This window comes from Meles meles, chromosome 18 (assembly GCF_922984935.1).
Source record: "Meles meles chromosome 18, mMelMel3.1 paternal haplotype, whole genome shotgun sequence".
NCBI lineage: Eukaryota > Metazoa > Chordata > Mammalia > Carnivora > Mustelidae > Meles > Meles meles.
The window spans coordinates 48,986,412-49,010,648 of record NC_060083.1 but is presented as its reverse complement, the minus strand read 5'-3'; the positions used below and the strand labels follow the sequence as shown (position 1 = coordinate 49,010,648).

Sequence of the window (24,237 nt, the reverse complement as noted above, 5' to 3'; positions counted from 1 at the left end):
GCTCAAGCGGAACCAGGGCCCATACCCGAGCCCAAAGGAAGAGAACAGTGTTTGCACCCGAACAAACTGGTGTACACAAGAGACACACTGAGAAAGACTGAAGTCTCTCAACTCACTTAGGCATTTGTAAAAATCATTGTCCTCTCCCACAGATACATCACTGTAGTTACAGCACAATCATGTTTCTTCCTTGCACTAGGGTAGGCCAAGAAATAAAACAACCCAAAATCTCAGAGGCTGAACACAACAGAATAGAGTTCTCACTCAGTATGGGTGCTCAGCAGACAGCTTCTTATCCTAAGATAAGCCTTAGAGTTGTTCTCTTGTGGGTTCTCCTGGGAGAACCCTTGGGAGAGGGGAGTGGGGGAGGGGATAGGGAAGATGCATATGTGACCTTTTTATAGCCTAGCTGGAATCTGTATACATTATTTCTATTCATATTGCTCAAAATTCAGTCACATGACAACTTATCTGCATGAAAGGCTGGAATATATAGTTTGCCTAAGTCCCAATCCCAAAGAGGAAAGGGAATAAATTTTGGTGAACACATAGCATTCTTTGCTATATCTTACATAATAGCCTGACAATTCATTAAAGATGCAAAACTAATGAACAAAGCAGCAAATTCTGTATAAATTTAGCTCTTTTTCTTTTAAATGGGCTGAACATATATCATCAAAAATTACCTTAATCTGTTTTTTTTCATTCAAATATAATGCTTTGGATTACAGTGCCTATAATACTGCCTGGCATATGGCAGCTGGTTAATAACTGCTAAATGAATAGTATGCAGTAGAAAATCAAAGCAAAGACAAGCAATACAAATAAAACAAATGATTCCAATAAAACAAATGATTTTAAAAAGTGAGTTTTAAAAAGCACTCATGGATATTATAAATGTTAATCACAGTATAAATCACCTGACTGAGAGACTCAGACTTTCATAAAACAAACATTGTATTAATCATCATCATTATAATCAGACTATAATCATTTAATTTCTAGCTTTAATGACTGGATTATTTTCCATAAGAAACATCCAACAAAATATGCTGAGAATATAGTTGAGTTAGAAGGGAAAGACTAGAAGACTTTGGCTATAAAGTCTGCGGCTGTGCCCAAGCTCTTCCAAACTCAGGGATATTTGAAGGATGTATTAATGCATGCAGAACGTGCCTCCAACCTCCCACCCCTGACCCTTCAAAACCCTCAGGTTGCCCCAACCTCCCACCCCTGACCCTTCAAAACCCTCAGGTTGTTTTTCAGAGTCCATAGTCTCTTATGGTTTGCCTCCCCTCCCCAATGTCCATAGCCCTCTCCCCCTCTCCCAATCCCACCTCCCCCCAGCAACCCCCAGTTTGTTTTGTGAGATTAAGAGTCATTGCATGGAGCACTGGGTGTTGTGCAAAAAGAATGAATACTGTTACGCTGAAAAAATAAATAAAATGAAGGATGTATTAACAAAGAAAGTCAACATCCTTTTTATTCTTAACTTTCAACAGGAAGGCTAAGCAGCTGCTTTCTGACCCAAGGCATCTAAGTCACTGGTGGATCAGTCTGATCCTTTTGAGCCTTAAAAGCTTTGTTTAGGCAGGTCTGGAGTAACTTTTTACTCTAAGGCTAGTTTAGCTTCACTACCAAAGTGTGTCCTTTCTTGGATCTCTACAGAATGCTGCAGGTTTAAAACAAGATTTCTCTACATTCTGGCTGCTCAGAATGAAAAAAAAATCTCCCATTCCTGTGGGAACTCTAGGAATTGTTGTTTCTAGCTCTCTGGTATTCTTTCTCCAGCCTCATGGGGTCTCACCTCATCTAGATGCAACTTAGTATTAAGTTAAAGATTCAAAAGGACCCTTCTGCAGAATTTTGTAGTTCTGTTTCTGAAAGCCTCCCATTCCTCAGTACTCTGTAAATTTCAGTTGCCTTGACTTCCCCAATTTTTGATCTATTTCCTCAATTCAGTAAGATTATCTTTGAGTTCTCCACCATCAAGAGAATACCCTTAGGCAAAAAGCCAGGGTTAGCCTAGTTTCCTCCCCCATCCTCTCTCTCAGGGATCACATTACCATGCTCTTAACTGTCCAATGTCTGAAAACAGTTGTTTCTAGTGGGAGGGCAAGTCCAGTACTGGTTTTTCACCATCAGAGTGGGATGAAGTTAAATGAACTATTTCTGTTTATCCATATATTTTTGGAGGTATAAATTCTCTATTTGTCCTTCATCCATTTTGTGCTTAAGATCTAAGAAAACAGGTGATTCTAAGCTGTATCCAAGGTAATCAAGAGTAAGTCTGATCCTAATTTCTATGTTCATACAATTATGTTGTCTAATACAAAAGGGTATACTAGACACTCTGAAATACAGATAGACCACATGACCAATAAATAGAGACAACATGATGCTCCAAAGAAAGTTACTCCAAAAATGACTGCCAACAACTTTTAGGACATTCCTACAAGACATTACTTCAATACAATTTTGAATAATTTAAATAGAAATTCTCAATTCAAAAAGAAATTGGGATTTAAATCTTTGTTTACATGTTATTACAAATAAAAAGGCAAATTATTATAGCTTACAACTCATTGTTGAAAATGTTATCTATTTCAGTGTATGGCAAAAGTCATGGTATAGGAGATAAAATAAGGCAGTGTATATGTCAATTACCTATTTTAATAGCTTTGTATATACAAAAGACTTTTAAATAAGCCAACACAATACTCAAAAGCCAATGATACTAGATTTCATTTCCGTACATCTGAAGAAGCATTAAGTTTCTGATAACAGAAAAAAGTTTCAAATTTCAAAATTTTAGTTATGTTGGTTTATGTGTGATTATTGGTATACCGATATAGGGAATTCTACATATGTGTCAGGTTAACTTCTGAATTTTAGCAATGAAATATAACTATATTTAAATTAAAATATTATAGAAACATGTTTCATCATAGGATGATTAGAAAATACAAGAAGCAAATAATGTAACTAAAAATGATCAGAGTCCTACCTTTGTTAAAATTCCAAAGCATTATGACCCTTCCAATCATTTTATTTTATATAAAATATTAATGCCTACAGAAGCAGCTAAAAATGACTAATGACTTCTCCCTTTGCTTTTTAAAAAAAAAAAAAAGATTTATTTATTTGAGAGAGAGATTAAGACAGTGCGCAAGCAGGCGAGGAGGCAGTGGAAGAGGAAGAGACAGAATCTCAAGCAGACTCCCCCACTGAGCAGGGAGCCTGACGCAGGGTTCCATCTCAGGACCCTGAGGTCACGACCTGAGCAAAAAATCAAGAGCTGGATCCTCAACCCACTGAGCTACCCAGGCGCACTGACTTCTCTTTTAAATACTTAGACCCTAAAAGTGACAAGTGAACTCACTGAGCAACATTTTACATGAAGGGAGATTGTGTGATGCCCAACTCCACTAATATGAACTTGAATATTAGTCACAGTTTTTTCCTTGTTAAATGACTCTCACCTCCTCAAAATGTAAAATGTAACTTAAAATATAACATATTTATATATACAATTTATGCCATCACACAGAGTAGACATGTGGTATGACTGTAAGGCATGAGGTGAGATGTACTTGTAAATGTTCTAAAAATTCATGAATATGCTACCACTTCTAAATTAGAGGGGAAAAAAAGTATCTTCTTTAGCACCTTTAAGACAGAAATATTACATCTATAATTCATATCCTCTCATCTACATTTATGAGAAAGTAGGGGGAAAGAAACAGTAGGATAAAGAACACTGTGATTGAAAGAAAGGGCTTTCAAGTGAGACTTGCATCATACTGCCTGTTATGTGGTCTTCAACAAATTATCCAACTTTTCCAAGCCTGGAGTCTGCATCTTTAAAATGTGGGCCACCATCTCTTTCTCTCAGAATTGTTATGAGGATTACATTTCAGGAGCAATACAGGTAAGGCTAAAAAAGAAGGTATTAACATTTATTATCCTTTGGAAATAGTAAGCTGAAGCATAATGTGCTATTCAAGGCCAGACTGAACTATTCCAGGAATAGGAACTAAAATATGGATCTTAGATTCGTGGATCAACCACAATGCAAACAATAGATGCTTTCTATATCTCTAAACTAATTGGCCTAAGTAATCACAATAATATACTACTTAACCTCTCAAGGATATTATAAAGATTTAAATGAACTCATCTTTGTAAAGCAATTAGCATAGTGCTTTATACATAAAATGTGCTCCCTACTAGATGTTGTTGTTATTATTAGTATATGATGATGGTGGTGATGATGTGATAGGTAACGCAAGGACGTGGAAATGTACAAAGTAAATTTCAAGATGCTGATCAGAATGTTTGGAATCTAGAGGGCATGATTTATGATGTCAGATTGCAAGAAGCAATCTACTCACACTTCCTTCTTCAGTTCTGTCTCCCTATCTCCCTGCACCCAAAAGGACAGCTGTTGTTTAATGGATGAAGTTTCTCTCTTTAGTGGAATATGTATTATACCATGAGAACTAGTACAGCTCCTCTTGTGTATATGGTGAGGAAAGGTAACATAATTTGGAGAAGAGGTTTTATAATATGAGAATACTACTGATAGTTTCTTTCTGAATGCTTTACAAACTATTATTTAAAAGTATGCTATAGAGGGGCACCTGGGTGGTTCAGACAGTTAAGCATCTGACTCTAGATTTCAGCTGAGGTCAATCTTAAGGTCATGAGTTTAAGTCTTGCACTGGGTTCCACGTTGAATGTGCAGCTTACATTAAATCAATCAATCAATCAATGTATGTATGTATGTTATAAGTAATTGGATATGGGATTCTGGCATTATAAATTTTAAGTATAAATTCCATTATCCCCGATTATTTTTGTCTAAATCATCAAAGCCTACCAGATTATAAACTTTTTGAGGGCAAGGGCTGTAGAATAATCATCTCAGAACAGTGTTTTAAGAATGATATATAATGCTATTTTCCATTTTGTACCAGTTCTCAATAATGGCTGAAAACATGTTGACTATGTACAATAACATAAAATTCCTTGGAAAAAATAGTTTTACATACACTTAAGAATTGATAGGAAAAATAAACTTGGACAGTAAGCATGTAAATAATGGTTAGTTGTCATTTAATGATAATTCCAAATGGATTTCTCCAAAGCAGACCCAACAGGTTGGGCTAACAAAGAAAAAGTTAACAATTAGGGAAGGAAATTAAAACCCTTTTTTCTTTTTCAAAACTTTAAAAAAGTATACTGAAAAAGATCCTAGGCAGTCAATGTGGAAGGCAGAAAACTGTTAAGGTCTGCATGAACATTAACATTGTGCCAGACTGTAACGAAATTCTACAAGGGTAGATTTAAAACAAATTAAGTCTTTGTCCCATGAGCAAAAATGACTACTGAGACATTTTCAGAGATTAAGTGTGAAGGACCAGTAACTTTTGGCTTGTTTTCGGAATGTGCAGTTGCTACTAATCTTATAATAAAGAACTCACAACAGAGAACACTTCCCTGCCCACTAACTACGGGTAAAGAATCACCAGCATTCCTCTACCCTTAGAAAATCTCTCAGCAATTCCCAGTCTCTAACAGGATAAGTTGATTTTCATCTCTCAGAAACCCTGGGATCATCTGACTGGACAGGAATAGGGATGAATATAAGATGATGATTAACTCCTGACAAGAACATGTTATGGAAAGATGAGTTGCCTACTCACAAGGAAAGTAAATCATAAAAAAAGAGGGTTAATGGGAGGAACAGAATTACTGTTCTACCAGGCAAGTCTTTGAGTTAGAGATAAAAGCAGAAATTTTTATTCTGACATTCCTTAAGTACACAAAAGAAACAAATGGTTTGCTTTACTCTCCTTGGTTGTATGTTAATAAAAGGGTGGTCTATAAATATGCATAAGTAGACACTGACTTAAGCTTAGAAGTCTTTTTTTTTCCTTAGGGTTTTTATAAGTCTCCTCCCACTCCTGGTTTTTAAACTAATAAAACATATTGTTCTATTCATCACATTATTTGAGATTAAAAAAAAAATCTGACAGCTGGATGGAGGCAGAAGCAGTGGTGCTTATTACAGGAAAGAGGAACAGGAGCCAAAAAGTAAATCTCAAATTGAAGAGTTCATAAATTTTCCATATGATTTCTCTCATTTTAATAATGTACCTTACTGGAGGTATGGAAAAGAGAAAAGAGATATATATTTGAGTATGGAACAATAAGTGGTAAGGAAAAGAACACTAAAGTTATTTTTTATAAAACTGGGTCCTAAAGCTAAATGCCAGCTCCCCAACGCATAAGTATTTCTATAATTAGAAACAACCTGAGAAACTTTCAATATTATGAAAGGCAAAATCTCAAAATCCAATCAGAAAGGTTCTGCTTCTCTACAGCCAAGTAAGCGTCTACTAGATGGAGCCCCTTACAGATTAACTTTAAACTCTGGACCCTGGAGATTAAACATAATAGATTCTGGAAAAGAGCTAACAATTTGGGGGGGGGAGGGGAGAACAGATCATTAGGCATTTCTCTTTTTTTAATTTATTTTTCTTTTTTTGGCTTCTGAGCTAAAAACAAACCACAGCACCGCATAGCGTCACTGAAACTCCAAGGCAAAACCTATAGTTCTTCTACTCTTAAGTATCAAAAGACAGAGCTTAGAGCTATAAGTCACTGAAAAGTTATAGGGAAGAGGATTTCCAGAAAAGAGAGAGAGCGCTATAGTAGGTAGCCAAAATTCTGTGTATAAACTCTGCTCAAACCTCTGGCTGATTGTTGAACCATGCACTGCACGCAGCAGACGGGCTACGTCTAATACAGCTGAACTGAATTAAACTGATGCTCTAAAGACAGAGTTTTCCATTAAATCAAACCAAGTTAATTGCTTGCTAAAAGAAAACTGGTAATGCTCTTTGAAGGAATATAACAAAATTCAGAGTATCTACAAAATGAAATGTTTAGGATACAAAATTACTCATCACATGAAGAACGAGGAAAATATGACCCATCATCAAGAGAAAAGATGGAGACCAACACTGCAACACTCTAGGTGTTATAATCAGCACATAAGAAATTTAAAGCAGGGCGCCTGGGTGGCTCAGTGGTTTAAGCCTCTGCCTTCGGCTCAGGTCATGATCCCAAAGTCCTGAGATCGAGTCCCGCATCGGGCTCTCTGCTCGGTGGGGAGCCTGCTTCCTCCTCCTCTCTCTCTCTCTACCTGCCTCTCTGCCTACTTGTGATCTCTCTCTGTCAAATAAATTAAAAAAAAAAAAGAAGAAATTTAAAGCAGCTATTGTAACTATTTTCAGAGAGGTAAAGAAATACATTTTCTTAATTTAAAAAAAAGGCAAGAAAATCTCATCAAAGAGAAACTAAAAAAGAACCAAATGCAAATTCTAGAACTGAAAAACATAATAGCTAAGATAAAAAGTCACTGGATGGGTTTAAATATCACAATTTAAATGATACTATATAGTATGTTATATGTATGTATGTACACACATACATAAATAGTATATAGTAAATTGAAAACTTTAAAATGACAGAGGAGTCCATGAATTTGAAGACAAAGGAATGAAAATTATACAATTTGAAGACCACAGAGAACAAGGATTAAAAACAAAACACAAAACAAAAAAATACCTCAGGACCTGTGAGATGATATCCCAAGGTCTAACATGTATGTAATTAGGGGCTGAGAAGAAGAGAAAACGAGGCAGATAATATATTTCAGGAAATATTGACTAAATATCTCATGTCTGTAAGAGACATAAATTTTCATAGTCAAGGAGTCCACAATAAATTTGAACAGAAAGACACTAGGCTCATCATAGTCAAACAGCTAAAAAAAAAAGAGAGAGAGAGAGAGAATTTTGAAAGCAGCCAGAGAAAAACAAGATTATTACATACGAGGGTCAACACAACAATTTGAATGATGTCTAACTTCTCATCTAGTTTCTCATAGAAACTATGGCAGCCAAAACAAAATAAAGTAACATCCCTAAAGGGCTGAGAGCGAGGGGGTTTGGAAAAAAAATCAACACATTAGTCTATATCCAGTGAAGATATACATAAAAAACGGAGGCATTTTAATTTATTTATTTATGGGGGTGGGGAGAGAGAGCAAGCATGTAAGTGGGAGTTGGGGGCAGGGGCAGAGGGAGAAGGAGAAGCAGGCTCTTTACTGAGGAAGGAGCCCGATATGGGGCTCGATCCCAGAACCCTGGGATCAGGACCTGAGCTAAAGGCAGACACTCAACCAACTGAGCCACACAGGCATCCCCAAATAAGACATTTTTAGACAACAAAAAACTTAGAGAATATGGCAAGAGCAGATGCATACTGTGAAATGTTAAAGGTTACTGAGTGAAAAAAAATGATACCACATGGAAATATAAGTGTTCAGAAAATAAGGAAGAGCATTAGAAATGATAAAAATCTGAGTAAATGCAAAAGACTGTTCTTTTATCCTTAATTTCTTTCCAATACATGTGACTGTTTCACACATTCACATGGGATTTAAAATGTAGACAGACGTGAGACACATGACAGCGATAGCATGAAGGGTGACAGAAGGTACAAGTAGATCTGTACAGTTCCAAATGTTCTACATTTTACATCAAGTGTGGTAGCAAAATAAAAATATTTTCAGATGTATAAGAACTCATAAATTGAATTCTTACACATCACTTCTTGAGAGGTTGCTTGAAGGAATGGTGCAGCAAAAGAGTGAATAAACCAAGAAAGAGAAATATTTGGGATCCAGAAGATGGGATAATCAATCAAGAAGGCAAAACAGTGGAAACGCCTGGGTGGCTTAGTCATTAAGCATTAAGCGTCTGCCTTCAGCTCAGGTCATGATCTCAGATTTCTGGGATCGAGTCCCACTTTGGACTCCCTGCTCAGCAGGAAGCCTGCTTCTCCCTCTTCCATTCCCCCTGCTTGTGTTACCTCTCTTGTTGTCTCTCTCTCTGTCAAATAAATAAATAAAATCTTAAAAAAAATAAGAAAGCAAAACAGCTAAGATACAGGAGTATAGCAGAAATTTAAGTCTAGACAGTAACCAGTCCAGTTGGGTAGAGGAGTTTGGAAGATACTCGGAAGGTTTCTGGTGAAAAGTAAAAGATCTGTTATCTTATATGGTGAAGAGTTTGGAAAATATTGGCAGTACAATAAAGAAACATAATTAGAAACCACAGTAAAAACAAATAATGATATAGGAAAGATGTAGTCATAGTATATGACCTGTCCCTGCAGGTAACAATATTTACATAATCAGAACAACATTTATATTGATTTTCAAGTTCTAAAATTAATCTAGAGATAAAGCACAAATGACTTAATTATGATTATAGAGCAGAATGTAAACATGATCAGCCTTTGAACCATAAATTACAGATGACAGAATTTAGGAAGTGGGAAGAGGGAAGGGTAGGGCAGGGATGCTAACATCTTCTTACAAAGTGGAAATCAAGAAATAGTGTCTTATACCTAATGGAACAAGAAATATAGAAATAAAAAATAAATCATTTACAGCTATAACCAATAAAACAAAAACCAGTGACATAATTATGCTGGGATGAAAGGTGCGAGCACTGCAAATAAGCTTACTGTTTCATTAGATGTTTTAAAACTGATCGATCAAGAAATGCCAGCAGAAGCATGTTAATTAAAGATGTGGATATAACTACCAATAGAAATAGCCGAAAGCCTTTAAGTGATTGTCCCCTATGGGGAGTAGAATTAGGAATGAGAAAAGGTAAGGATAGGGACAGTAGCTTTTCATTTTAAGCCTTTCTGTACACTTTTCATTTTTTCTTTTAAGACTTATTTATTTATTTGAGAGAGAGAATGTGTTGGGGAGAGGAGAGGAAGAATCTTAAGCAGACTCCACGCAGAGCACAGAACCCAGTGCGGGGCTGGATCTCAGGACCCCGAGTTCATGCCCTGAGCTGAAACCAAGCTGAACACTTAACCAACGGTGCCACCCAGGTGCTCCCACTTTGATTTAAAAAAAATAATAATAAATCATGTGTATTACACTTTCATTAAAACAACACACATAAAACTAGTAGAAAACAATGTTTAAACTCCCTTTAAAAAAATTGAAAACATTAAGTATTTATTAGGTAACTTTAACATGCAAAACATTATTATAGGCATCAAAATTTGCTTTTCTCTTCCTCAATACCTAGTCTTCTACAGGATCTGTACAGAGCTGTCAACAGGAGAGCCGGATTTACTGGTTACTAACTGGCAGCCCATAAGAGAGTTCTGAGTTCCTGACATCGTCATATAGATATTTTCAAGTCGTAGGAATGTATTAGATCACCTAGAAAAAAGAATGGTAGGCAGGTCTTCTAACAGCACATTCTTTTCAAGTAACTAGACTTTTCATAACTTATGGTTAGGTCTAGCCACAGAGTCTTATTCGTGCATATTTTGTCCCTATCCTATTTGGCTGAAGAAAATGGTTCACCATGGGTTATTTTTCCAAACGACTACAAAGAACAGTCTCCCAAGTCTCCCTCCTATGCAATGAGATATTGTAACATAGAATCTGACATTCTGAATGATTCCAAACAGCTGAATTTTATATATATTCATTACAACACAACGAGTTTCTCTTCAAATTATCAGGTATTTTATTTTTTTCCTTTCCTCTGACTAGCAAACTTCTGAAGTTTCTTATTTATGAATTGATGTAAACTTACATATATTTCTATAATACTTTCACATCATTCAAAAGTTATCTTAAAGGGTCTCCAAGAACCCATTGCCCTTATTTCCAGTTAATGTAAAATATGAAATTAAATCTATAATTTGGAATGCTTGGTAATTTATTTAAAGAGGGACAAATGTTTCTATTTCTAAGATATTCTAGTGAAAAAAAATTTACTGACCAAGTTTATTATGTAACCATATTATGTGGAATTATATAATTAATATATAACATAGTCACTGATGTATATCACCCCAAAATTTGAAGGATAAATATCTAAGGATCCATTCTATATCATAAGTCATGTGGCTTGTGAGCCAAATCTGGCCATTCACCTTTTTGTGAGCCATGAGCTAAGACTGGCTTTTAAATTTTTAAACAGTTACATTTTAAGTGATTATATAAATACCTATACAATATTCTTGATTTTACCTGTTAGCCAACAAAGCCTAAATTATGTTTAAGAAAAAGTTTATAGTCAGTGTAGTTTGAGTGTAACTGTTAACAAAAAGCATTACCAGAAAGTTAAGTCACTTTTATCTTAGTCTCAAACAGGTAATAGAACTTTTATTTTATTTTTATTTTTTTTAAAGATTTCATTTGACAGAGATCACAAGTAGGCAGAGAGGCAGGCAGAGAGAGAGGAAGGGAAGCAGGCTCCCTGCTGATCAGAGAGCCCAAAGCACGCGGAACTTGATCCCAGGACCCTGAGATCATGACTGGAGCCGAAGGCAGAGGCTTTAACCCACTGAGTCACCCAGGCGCCCCCAGGTAATAGAACTTTTAAAGAGCAAGTTATAGTAACATTTTCATAGCACCATCTGTATTACCAAGAGTACTAAAATAGAGTAAGTATCCACTTAAAAAGTATATTAATCTCTGGATAACTCTGAGAAAAATATGTAGGGTATAGAGAGAATGGAAAAGATAGAAATATAAACAATGTCACTTTTCCAACACCTTTGCCTTTTTAAAGCTTCTAATATTTGGTTCCCTTCCTTTCTCTGACATAAGAAATAAAATCAGCTACAGTGATAACAGGCCATCCTGAGGCATTCACCAAGAAAGAAATGCCAAACCTTCAGCTTTAAGAGGCTTACTGGAGTCTAATAAATGGCAGTGGTAATGTCACCTAAGTCTCTATTACTCCTGTGGAAAAAATGATATGTCTGTTTCTTTTCTCTGGGAAATCTGGCCAATCCACTTATTCCCCACCAATTCTGCTGGGATCAAGAGTCACATGCTCTACCGATAGAGCCAGCCAGGTGACTCCTTCCCCACCAATTCTAAAGTAAAGCAGACTCAAGTAAGAGCTTCACAGGTCTGCCTTACAAGACAAGTCCACCTTATAGCCAACTTGATGTGTAATCCTGTCCAAAGAGTAGTTTGTTGTCCCCAAAACTTTATCTTCAGGCTGTTCAACTACAAAGAGAATAGCCAGGCAGCCTAACACATGTAGAATAGGCATTTTGTTCTAGATATAATACAAAGGTACCTACTACCTGCAAAGGAGAGTTCCCCTTTCAATTGATCTCAAAAGCGAGTAGTGTGTAACTCTATTTGAAACAGTCTGGTGAAAAATACCTTCCTAAGAAGTTACATCATCTCGATAAGTAAATGTCAAACTTTAGCATGCATCAGAATCACTTGGATTGGTAGACTCCATCCTCAGTGTTTCTCATACAGTAGTCTGGTGCAGGGCCCAAGAATCTATGCTTCCCAAAAGTTTCCAGGTGATGCTGATGATGCTGATGATGCCAGTCCATAGACCACACTCTAAACTCACCAATTCAGATGATCTCCAATATAAAAGGTATGAAATAATGTCATACAAAAAGTCTTGAAAGTAAGTGGTTTACACTTGATTTGAACATTCATTAATATTGGGTATTTGTATCAGTCACGTGATGAAAACCAATTCTCACACAAATCCACACAACTGATGCAAACAGGAAAAAAAAAGAAATTTTGCTTGAAACAGTAATGATGATGTGATATTTGGTAAGAGATATACATTTAATCCCCCCCTTCCCTTTTTTCATGGGGTGGAGAAGGGAGTGGTCAGCAAGAAAAATCAAAATATATAAGCAGTCAACAAATGATCCTGGTATTTTCCATTTCTCCGACAGCGTTTATGTTATGTGTCCTCCACCATTATAGCCACAGACTCTCCACTAGAAAAAGCACAGTGGAGAATCAGTCTTCTATTCCTACTGTTATCACACAACATATTCCAAAGCAGTTTGACTGGAGCCATTGTCTTTTAAATAAATTCGATTTAGCCACAATTCTTGAAAAACCTTTCCCGGGTTTTAAAATTCTAGTCAGTATTTTGTGTCTTCTGATCTATTCAATGTTCCTCAGTTTTAACCTCCTGAAGCTTAATCTTCATTAATGGTGTCTGAATCTTTAAAAATTCGCTACATTCATTTTCCCACTACTTTGAAGGAATAAAAAGTTTATGTTTTGTTTTTAGATTCCTCAAAAATAAACTGATTTAGTAACTGTTTATAGATTTTAGTGGTGTTTGTGCATATCAATGTAAGCTGCAGAGAAGTATGTATATTACAGGAGTTCTGAATTTAGTGTTAATATAATTTCAACTGTACTAAATCAGAGCTTCAAATTCTCAGGGAAGCCTCTTGGCAGAAAAAAACTATTTTGTTCTTAAAAAGATATGTAGGGCGCTTGGGTGGCTCACTGGGTTAAGCCGCTGCCTTAAGCTCAGGTCATGATTTCGGGGTCCTGGGATCGAGTCCCGCATCAGGCTCTCTGCTCAGCAGGGAGCCTGCTTCCCTCTCTCTCTCTCTCTCTGCCGGCCTCTCTATCTACTTGTGATCTCTCTCTGTCAAATGAATGGATAAAATCTTAAAAAAAAAAAGAAAAAAGATATGTAGAATTGTTTGGTAATAATACCCCAAATAACAGTTTTATTATTGTACAGATTCAATTATGTGTTAGGTAGGCCATGTCCCCTGAAATGTAAACAGTAAATTAACAGATTTATAAAGTAATTGTCAGTACTGACTCCTTTTAAGAAAGGAATTAACAAACAGCTACCAGAAGAGAATACAACTTTATGGTGCTACCTAATGAGAAAAAAATTTGGCTAAAAGGAAAGAAATAATTAACTCAAATACTGGAGAACTATAAGTAGCCAGATTTTATTTCCTATTTTGTAATTATGTAGACATATAACAGGGTTGCCATAAGGGAAGTAGAAGGTGGTGAATATAATTTATTTTTTCATTTTAATTGGACTTATACCAACAGGTACTGACAATGTTAACTCTTTTGTTCTTAGTTGTTGCTATGTGTTTCTTTTTTTTTTTTTTTTAAGATTTTATTTACTTATTTCACAGAAAGAGATCACAAGTAGTCAGAGAAGCAGGCAGAGAGAGAGGAGGAAGCAGGCTCCCTGCTGAGCAGAGAGTCCGATGCAGGGCTTGATCCCAGGACCCCGGGATCATGACCTGAGCCGAAGGCAGAGCCTTTAACCCACTGAACCACCCAGGCGCCCCTGCTATGTGTTTCTGTACATACATATGTCTATCTCAGTTTACTAGCTCTATTACATATTTTTATCAGCTTTCAACATTATTTATACTATTAATAATAAAGATCACCTAACAGTTTGTGTGTCTAACTGTGAGCATATTCTAATGGTATACACATAGGTAATATATGATTTACTATATACAAAGCTAGGCACTTGACATACCTTGTTTGCTTATCCTCATAACATTCTTACGAGGCAGTTACTCGTATTATGCACATTTTATAAACAGTGAAATTGAAACTGAGAGAGTAGGAATAACTTGTAAAAAGTCCCACTTTTTACAGTGGCAATGCTGGAAACTGAACTTTGTATGTCTGAATACAAAGTCCAGTAACTTAACTACTTCTGCACACTACCTTGAAGTATGCACTTCTACCCAAAGGAACAGAATATTCTTTTTACATGACTCCCTAGTTTGACAGATGGTATTTAAACTTAATAGACAGGAGTGACATGTTACTAAACACAAATCCCTACTTAGAATTAATCCTGGGCCTTAGTCCTATACAGATGAAACCAGAATTCACAGATCTATTCCACACAAACTATGACTCTTCTCATGATTCTCCCAAATGCGTTCAGGGCTTTCAAAAAAATATGATGGTAATGTACATACCAGAAGTCCTCATATGCGACACTGATAGGAACCATCAGATTTTTAAAAATTTGATAGAAGTGGGGAAAGAAAAAAATGGTACATATATGAAATTCTTAAACTTAAAATATAAATGCACATTTATTCACCAAACTTCTGATGTGAAGCCAAAGCCTTTCTGTTTGAACATGAATTCCAGTTTTTCTTTCTGATATAAACTATGCTAAAATATACAGTGCATTCATTTTCTTTAAAATAAAACAAATTTAGATACCCTAAGTACAGATGGATTTTTAAGTGTTTTTTAATCGAATAAATTTGACATGTAACATTGTATAAAGTGTATAGCGTGTTACTGATACTTTAGATATGTAGTATGACTGGTGATGTAGCAATATTTGTCACATACATAAGTATATGTAATTGTTGATATTCATTATATTGTACATTAGATCTCTGTAGCTTATTTACTACCTGTTACAAGTTTGTACCCTTAAGCACCATCAATCTTATCCCCCTCAGTGTTCATCCTAATTCATTATAGCATTTTTTTTAGCAAATTATCTTTGCTGACATTTTAATTGATTTTTTCCAAGATTTTCAAAGAGTTTTCTTAGAAATGGTACCTTTATAAATGACATCCTTGTTGCATCTATATTTCATTAGTTTATATATAAAAATTTTAGTTATATGATCCTAATAAGAAGTACAATGAGCAGTAATTTAATTGCCTCTTAGTAAGCACATGCCGCCACTGGATAACAGAAGCACCAGGGTAAGTCAGAAGGTGGCCAACTGGCCTATGATATCCATCTTATCCCAACAACAGTCAGGGGGTGTCAAAAAGGGAATGGAGAACATTATTCAATCGTGCAAGTGGTTAAGTGAAGGTCAGTTAAGAAAGTTTCTCCTGTTACTAGCAGAGCTAACACATCCTGCCTAGGGTACACTTACATGTAGAATGCAGATGAGAATGTTAAGACTGGACTCAGAAACTTATCTGAACACCATCCAGATAACAAGATGTCTACAAGGGACCAATCACCAAGATTTAGATTTGGAAATAAAACACAGAGTATAAAATCCTGCCAATCCACTATGGTGACTGATGAGAGCCACTGTCCATAATTTAAAAGACAGAGATGACCTAAATAATGATGGGGAATAAAGCATGAATAGATTTCCATAAAAGGGAGTTATCTGACATTCTATTGAGTATATATATTTTTTAAAGTTTTTACTTAAATTCCAGTGAGTTAACAAACAGTTCAGTATTAGTTTCATATGTACAACTTAGTGATTCAAGTCCAAACAGTATCTGGTGGTCTACTAACCATATTCTTAACAATAAACTATTTGAGAAGTAAAGTGTCAAAAGCAATACTAGAAATATACAATAAAATTGCTTCAGAGAGATTAACAGTAAACAAAAAAATGTCTTTTCAAAATCCAAGGTATAATCTAGGAAAAATGAAATTATTAAAATCAAAATAAAATTAATTTAGAAGTAGAAGAGGTAGCTCACAGTTTGAAATAATCAAAGCTAAACAGACAAGATACTAACATAGCTACAAAGATTATTCATTATTCTTCTCCTATCCCCCTACCCCCCCATGTTGCTTCTCCATGTCCTCATATCAGGGAGATCATATGATAGTTGTCTTTCTCCGATTGACTGATGGGATTGGGAGGGAGACAAACCATAAATGACTCTTAATCTCACAAAACAAACTGGGGGTTCCTGGGGGGAGGTGGGATTGGGAGAGGGGGAGCGGGCTATGGACATTGGGGAGGGGAGGCGAACCATAAGAGACTATGGACTCTGAAAAACAACCTGAGGGTTTTGAAGGGTCAGGGGTGGGAGGTTGGGGCAACCTGAGGGTTTTGAAGGGTCAAGGGTGGGAGGTTGGGGGAACAGGTGGTGGGTAATGGGGAGGGCACGTTTTGCATGGAGCACTGGGTGTTGTGCAAAAAGAATGAATACTGTGACGCTGAAAAAATAAATAAAATGGAAAAAAAAAAAAGAAAAAAAAAAAAGATTATTCATTAAAGCAATGATTTATCCCCAGAAAGAGGACGAGCAGAAAATACTAGGACAATAAAGAGAATTCCACAACACAATAGAGAAGATCCAGTGGTGAGAAAAAGAAAAAAAAACAACAGTAATTCTTAATCTCAGCTTTGCCAAACTAAACCTGACCTTTTCTGGTACTTAAAAGTGAGAGACTTAGAACGTAGTATGCCCCAGCCTTGAAACTTAGGTAAGCTGACCTCATACATCAGAGCAAGTTTTCCCGAGGAAGTTCTTAAACCAGGTCAGAATTGGCATGAAGAAAACCATTTCTTCCTTTTCTAGGTACTATAATAATATCTTCAGAGAATCCTGAGAATCAGGGAGGAGAGGAAGAGCCAGACCAATTTGTCATACTGACTTTGAACCTCAGTTTAAAAGTGTTTACCATCACAAATCTGATCAATAAACAAAATGGTGAGTTGGGCACCTTCAAGACTTTACGTTTCACATTATACAAGGGTTAATCTGCCTTGGCTTGCTTGCTGAAGGTATTCAAGCAAGAATATTACTGAAGCCCTAGGTAAGCTCAGAATGTTTCATTGATTTATTCAACAAATGTGTATTGAATATCTACTATAAATATCCACTGTATTCTAAGCATTGTCCTAAAGAACTGAAATATAGTAATAAAGAGGATAAATACTGGTTCTGCCTCGTAAGGTGACAAGACTTAAATTATATAAGAAATCACAAGAAAAGTTAACAATTGGGCAATTCTGATCTGAAACTGTTCAAAGTATTTTACTCATTTAGTCCTCACAACAACAGTACGAAGTAGATACTACTATGACCTGTTTTTTATGGATGAGGAAACTGAGGCACAGAGAGGTTCGATTATTTGCCCAAAGACACAGAACTAGTGAGTGTCAGTCAGGATTTAAACATAGGCAATCTGGTTCCAGAGTCCACAAACCATGTTATATAGCCTTTTATGCCAAACTATACTGTGAAATAACTTAAAACAAGTATTTCTCATAAATACTAACATGAAAAGCCCACTCTGTACTGAATGTACAATTTTACCACAATTCTAAGCTTCTCATTATATCATATTAATATGACAATACACTTGCCTGTTCATTCTTTCAGGGAAGGAAGTTCTTTCAAACAAGGAAGAGGAAATTGTACACTTACCAATTGTTTTGGTCTGAGTATGAAACCAATTTTTCCTGGAAGTAACATAAATTCACCCTGAAATACTCTGAACATTGAAATACTCTCCACTCACACCTGTTTTAGGCAGCCTCTCTCCTTTCTCCTCTTCCAAGAAACAGAATGCAATTATTTATTTGTCTAATGCAGATGACTGCAGCTAAGAGTTTCATCTACAGTTCAGAAAATAAAAAGCAGAATCACTTAAAAAATAGTTTCATGTTCCCATATGAATTTATATTCCTGACCTCTATATTTGAAAATGGTGATTAAATATACTTGAAAACTCCCCCTCTAACTTCAGCTTCCATAATAGTTTTACTACCTCAGGCCTTCCAGGTCTTTCAGACTGCTCCTTATTTATCTCATGTTTTTAACACAGTTTTCCCCCTTTTGGTCCAGTAAGTGGATATTCCTTAAGATTTACTTCTTAACCCCTGAGAGTAGGTACTCAAGTTAGAAAAAGACCTAAGTTGGAATCCTGATCTCTTATGCTTAAATTGCTTAATGGTTAACCTGCTTAGGTCTTGTTTTCTTAATCTGTAAAATCAGGGCCATAATAATCTAAACTGCTTTTGAAAAAACATCCTGAGTTCAAGTAAAAATGCCTGATATATGCTCATGAAATACTCATTTCTCACTTTTTCTATTTATATGTTCTACTCTCATTTTCTTTTTTTTTTTTAAATTTAAAGATTTTATTTATTTGAGATAGAGAGAAAAAGTGAGAGAGAACATGAATAGGGGGAGAGGGAGAGGAAGAGAAGAAGCAGATTGCCCATTGAGCATGGAGCCCAATGCGGGGCTTGATCCCAGGACCCTGAGATCATGACCTGAGCCGAAGGCAGACTTAACCGACTAAGCCACTCAGGTACCCCTTTACTCTCATTTTCAAGAGATTTTTTTTTTCTTACCTACTTTTCAAGTTTTAACTACTCTCTGTGTGTATAACTTACCAATTTAGATGTTAAAGTGTTACTTCTTTTTAAAATGTTGCAGACATGATTTCCACTATAATATCCTGCAGCCACTCAGTGTGCCTGATTCTTCTAAAACCAGTTGTCTCAGTCCTTCTATTCCTATTGGTGAGGCTATCAAGTCCCATCTTCAAGTCTTGGCATCATCTTTGACAGATATCCCACATTCCCAGATCCTAGAACTGATCAATCACCAATTATCTTATTTCTCAAAACCTCTCTTTCCTTGAACCTTTTCCACTGCTACCATCTTAGTTTACCACTGCCCCAAAGGCCTCCTCAGTCTGGTCCTGCTATCCTCTTCCACAGCATCCTTCACGAAACCTCTGTTCCAGACAAACTGAAGTGTCTACCATTTGTATCTCCTGTACACTTTTGCTCCAAGTACTTACTCAAGTCACTTTCTCATTTCACTTGCTAATCTACATGACCATCTTTCCTCCAGCTTAAAAAAATAAAAAAAATACTCTTCTTCAAAATATTAAAGCACAATTTTTGGGAGGAATTTAAGTAAAATTTAACTTTTACATAATCTTCTGCAGTGCCAAAATGATTGCTGCCAAACTTCGTTTTGTACAGTTACCCATTCTTCTTTCCCTCTAAATGACATAATAACTCCCTTCAGTCATTTATTTCCCTAAGTATGCTCCTTGAAATGCTTACCTGTCATGATTTTGCTGGAGTTGTTAAGAAAAAAAGGGGGTCTGTTGTCAAATTGAGTTTTAGAGGTGTGAGATTAAACAGGCCAATAGGTTCCTTTATTGTAGGACTCTCACAGCTTTAAAAAATGCTTTTAGTTTCTCCATTATCATTTTTATTTCTGACTTGAAGGTATTCCTCTCTCAACTCACTACAGCTTGACCTAGCTCCATACCACTACTCCTCTTGAACTGAGTACATTTTCAGCTTTAATCAGATTCATTTTTTGTCCCAGACTGTTGATTCTCAATCTGTTTCTTCAGAGAAATACATACTTTTTTTATTTCACAATCTTTATTTCCTAAAAATGATACGCATGCCAAGAGATCTAAGTAGTATGTTTTACGTTTAGAAATTCATAGACATAGGTAGTAATGTGTTGGGGGCATGCATGTTTAATAGGAAGAAATGTGGCATGTTTTCCTGAAGAGTGAGTTTTACTCAAATATTTTTTTTTAAAGATTTTATTTATTTATTTGACAGAGAGAGAGATCACAAGTAGGCAGAGAGGCAGGCAGAGAGAGAGGAGGAAGCAGGCTCCCTGTGGAGCAGAGAGCCCGATGCGGGGCTTGATCCCAGGACCCTGGGATCATGACCTGAGCCGAAGGCAGCGGCTTAATTCACTAAGCCACCCAGGTGCCCACTCGAATATTTTTTTAGAAACATTTTCTATGATGAAAAATGTAGAATGCAGACTCTTTTAAAAGGAAAAGAAATATGAGGTTCAGGAAATTTCCACATTTGCTTTTGTTTTTAAAGATTTATCCATTTACTTTTAGAGAGCGAGCAAGCGATAGAGAGAGAGAGAGAGAGAGAGAGAGAATAAGTGGAAGGGGCTGAGGGAGAGGGAGAGAGAATCCCAAGCTAACTCCACTCTGAGCACAGGGCCAATGCAGGAGGATCTCAAAACCCCATCTCAGGACCTCAGACCACAACCTAAGCTAAAAGCAAGAGTCAGAGGGTCAAAGGACTGCACCACATGGGCGCCTCCACATTTGCTTTAGGAAGCCCTTTAGGCTACATCCCACAAGCTACTGGTATGCATTCAGATTCCTCTGTCCTAAAGGTACTGCCAAGGTAAAGCCCAAGTACCACTGAAATAGATCGGTGGAGAGAAAGAGTAGAGAAGAAAATTACTTTAAAAAATGTTTCCTTTGTGCTCAGCCCTATACTAAATCCTTTACATACAGTATCTTTCTCGATGTCTGCAATGACACTGCAAAAAGGCATTAGTTCATTAACTGTATAGAAGGGAGACTTCGGAGAGGTTAACATGTCCTAAGCTGCAACACTGACAAGTGGTTAAAAGGTTTTACTACATAATGTTGGAGTGATAAAGAAGACACGTTTATCACAGAAACATTATGACTGCTGATTCCCCTGAGCACAAAAGTAACTAATAAATAACTAGGAATCACTCTTCTAAAATAATTTATCACCAGTGTGAGATTTTAAATTTTAATGTAGATTTTGGCATAAACGAAGCACCTATTTCCTTGTAAAACCTTTTTAGTGGTACTAATAAGTTTCTAGATATCCAGAAGTTATTATTAGAATGACTGTTTAAGTTTTAGCTAATGGAAACTAGGGAAGAAACTTATACCTTTTATATTTATAAATTCTATACGTTACTTCTTTACTAGCACATTTCCTCCCCAAATAAAAGCAATGCCTACTATCAATGTATGATTTAGGCAGTTACCTACTATATGAATAATACTGAAAAGACTTCAAAGGATTTCAGAAAGTAAACCTGAAGATTTTGAAACTGAGGGGTTAAACTACAAATCTAAAGCATGAGGCTTAAGTTTTCATAGCATATTGCCAGTTAAATCTGTAATTTGAATCTTTATATTCTGGGAAAAAAACACCAAAAAAAACAGACGGCTCTTACTTAAGAAAACCTAGTCCATGATACATAGATTCACCAAATTACCTTACTGCAGAATCTCTCAAAATAGTCAGCTTCACGGGTAGATTTTAATTTAACACTTTACAAACAAACAAATATGCTTATATACAACCTTTCTGGAATAATCCATTGAGCAAGGCTCCAAACAGAAAAAAATTTCATAGGATACAAAGATTACTTTAAAATAAATAAATATGATCAAAATACTATTCTTGTTAGAAAGAGTCCAAATTAGTCTTTGTTATTTTTAATAAGAATTATGGTTTCAGAGATAATGGAATACAAAATCCTTTAGTTATCTGTTTGTGTGGAGTCATAAAAGAGTGTCAACTGACAATGTACACAGTTACTAAATATACATACTATTCAAAATTCCTATTTTCATATCCAGCAATGGTTAAAGTATGAATAGTCAATTTACTTAATCTATTAATTATAGGCTTTCAAATAAAAATAAAATCCTTTTATTAAACACAAATATGACAGTAAATATAAGTGATTGGTACTTTCATTATTCTTTAATATATTAATTCTTCCTATTTAAAGGCTTCTTAAACATTGGGCAAAGTCATATGTACAGACCTGTAGGCAAAAATCTCAAAAATGGAAGGAAGAATAGAAATCAAAATGAAGTAACAACAAAGAAAGAAAATCTTTCCCCCCTCTACTTGTGCAGATTAAAGGAACAGTTATTTCCCTATAGTGTATCTTCTCTGAATAACATGCATTTAAGAAGAGTAATTCAGGAAGATAACTAACTGAAAGTATAAACCCAGATGAAATGCCTTTTTCTTTTGTGAGGTAGCTGAACACCAGTCTGAATATTCTAATTTTGAAAAACCAAAGTTCCTACTTTTAGCACATTTCTAAGTTACCATGGTTAGCTGAGGAACTAAAAAGGGAAAAGAATTAAGAGCCAGGAAAGAGACCGAATCTTGTGAGAAAATCCAATCTATAAATTCAATTTGCCTTAAATTTATAATTACTAAATGGCCTAAAAATATAAGAATGGTAAATAATTTACCTTTCCCAACTGGGAAAACAGACAATATAAATCAAACTAGCAAATAATGTCAAGTTTAAAAAAAAAATCCTTAAACTGCAAGAACATCCATTTGTAAGTACTTCGTTGATAAGATAAGAAAGATCTGATGTATTAAGGAAGCAGGCTTAAACAGTTTTAGGTTCCCATACCATTACTTTCTTTTTTAATGTATTTTACTCATAAGGATATTGCATTAAGAAGTAGAAATCTATTCTGGAATCACAACCTACCAAAAAAAGCAACCTGTCACATTTACATTAAAAATTTAGTATCTTTCTTCACAATGAATTATTTTTTAAAATATGAAACTACTTTAAAAGATTCATATATACACACACACAGTAAAAGAACACACAATTAAAAATTAAATAAATGTGCCTAATGACATTTCTTAATGGCTACTCTAAAAAACTAAGTGTCAAATTCTCTTAGGTTGCGTTTCGTTTTTTACAAAGCTCAAAGTAGGCCTTAGATCTCAAAAATCCATGTAACACACAAATACTCTACTCATCATACTCACAGGCTTTAGTTTTTCTTCCTCATTAGTCAATATTATATAGTCTTTTATCCTGAAAACCTGAAAGGCTTCTTCTTACTCACTGGTCACGTTGTTATCAGATCTGACACGTCAGTAATGATCCACACTTCAATCTTCTCCAGCCAGCTCTTCACACTGCCCAGAACTTACTGTGCGTTACAGGTGATACTTCTTACAGCAGATGTTGACTGTGGTCCCAAAGCACTAGGGATGCTCCCACAGGAACTTAGAACCCCTAACAACATCACCTGCTTCTTTTTATATCCAGAGATGCAATGTGGTATTTGTTTTGAACAGCTAATGATTTCAAGAAAGATTACACAGACGAGTTCTTTTCATGAGATTGCCTGACAGCAGCTTATCCTTTCAGACTACTGCAGCAAATATAGATTGTATGATTCCCTTAGGGAAAAAAAAGAAATGTTTTTATATAATTTTTCTCTGTGGCGCAGTTTAGTTTACCCTTCTGTTAGAGCAAACTGCTGGAAAAACTGGTTCTTAGGTTTCTAATGGCGCAGCATTAACATAGTGAATGATTCACGGATGTTCTTAACATTCAGGAGTAACACGGAAGGCTAGCTATGCAGCCCAGGTCCAGAGCTGATGAATGGTGCAGTGCTGCTGTTGTCATAGCAACCGAGAGGGAAAAAAGCAGCACCATATAAGGAGCTGTGACATGGATTCTGGGAACAATTTATATTAAAAAGCTGTAAGCTCCTCATGCCTTAAAGCTATAAACTCCTCTTACTAATTCCTCCTCAGATTTTTCTGTTCTGAATTCCCAAATCAGAAGTGTGTGAATAAATATTGCAAAGACAGTAAACTAAGTAGACACTAACAAAAAAACCACACATGGAGGTAACTAAAAAGATTAATAACACTTTAGCAAGCTAACATGTGCCTGTGGTATCTCCATAATTTACTGGGTTAAATGGTAAAATTAGACAGTGATAAGTAAAGAACTGTCTA

General features: G+C 35.8%; 1 protein-coding gene across 6 annotated transcripts in view; it reads right to left on the bottom strand.

The window, feature by feature from the left end:
• Positions 1 to 24,237, bottom strand: part of TANC2 (tetratricopeptide repeat, ankyrin repeat and coiled-coil containing 2) — a 375,880-nt gene that overhangs the window by 200,421 nt on the left and 151,222 nt on the right. The window contains exon 1 of one of the 6 annotated variants that reach the window (XM_045983968.1): positions 23,251 to 23,677. The exons of the other annotated variants lie outside the window; for them this stretch is intronic. The gene's annotated coding sequence lies outside the window, so the exon portion shown is untranslated. Of the gene's footprint in view, positions 1 to 23,250; positions 23,678 to 24,237 lie in introns of those variants that run through there. 6 annotated transcript variants of the gene reach the window in all.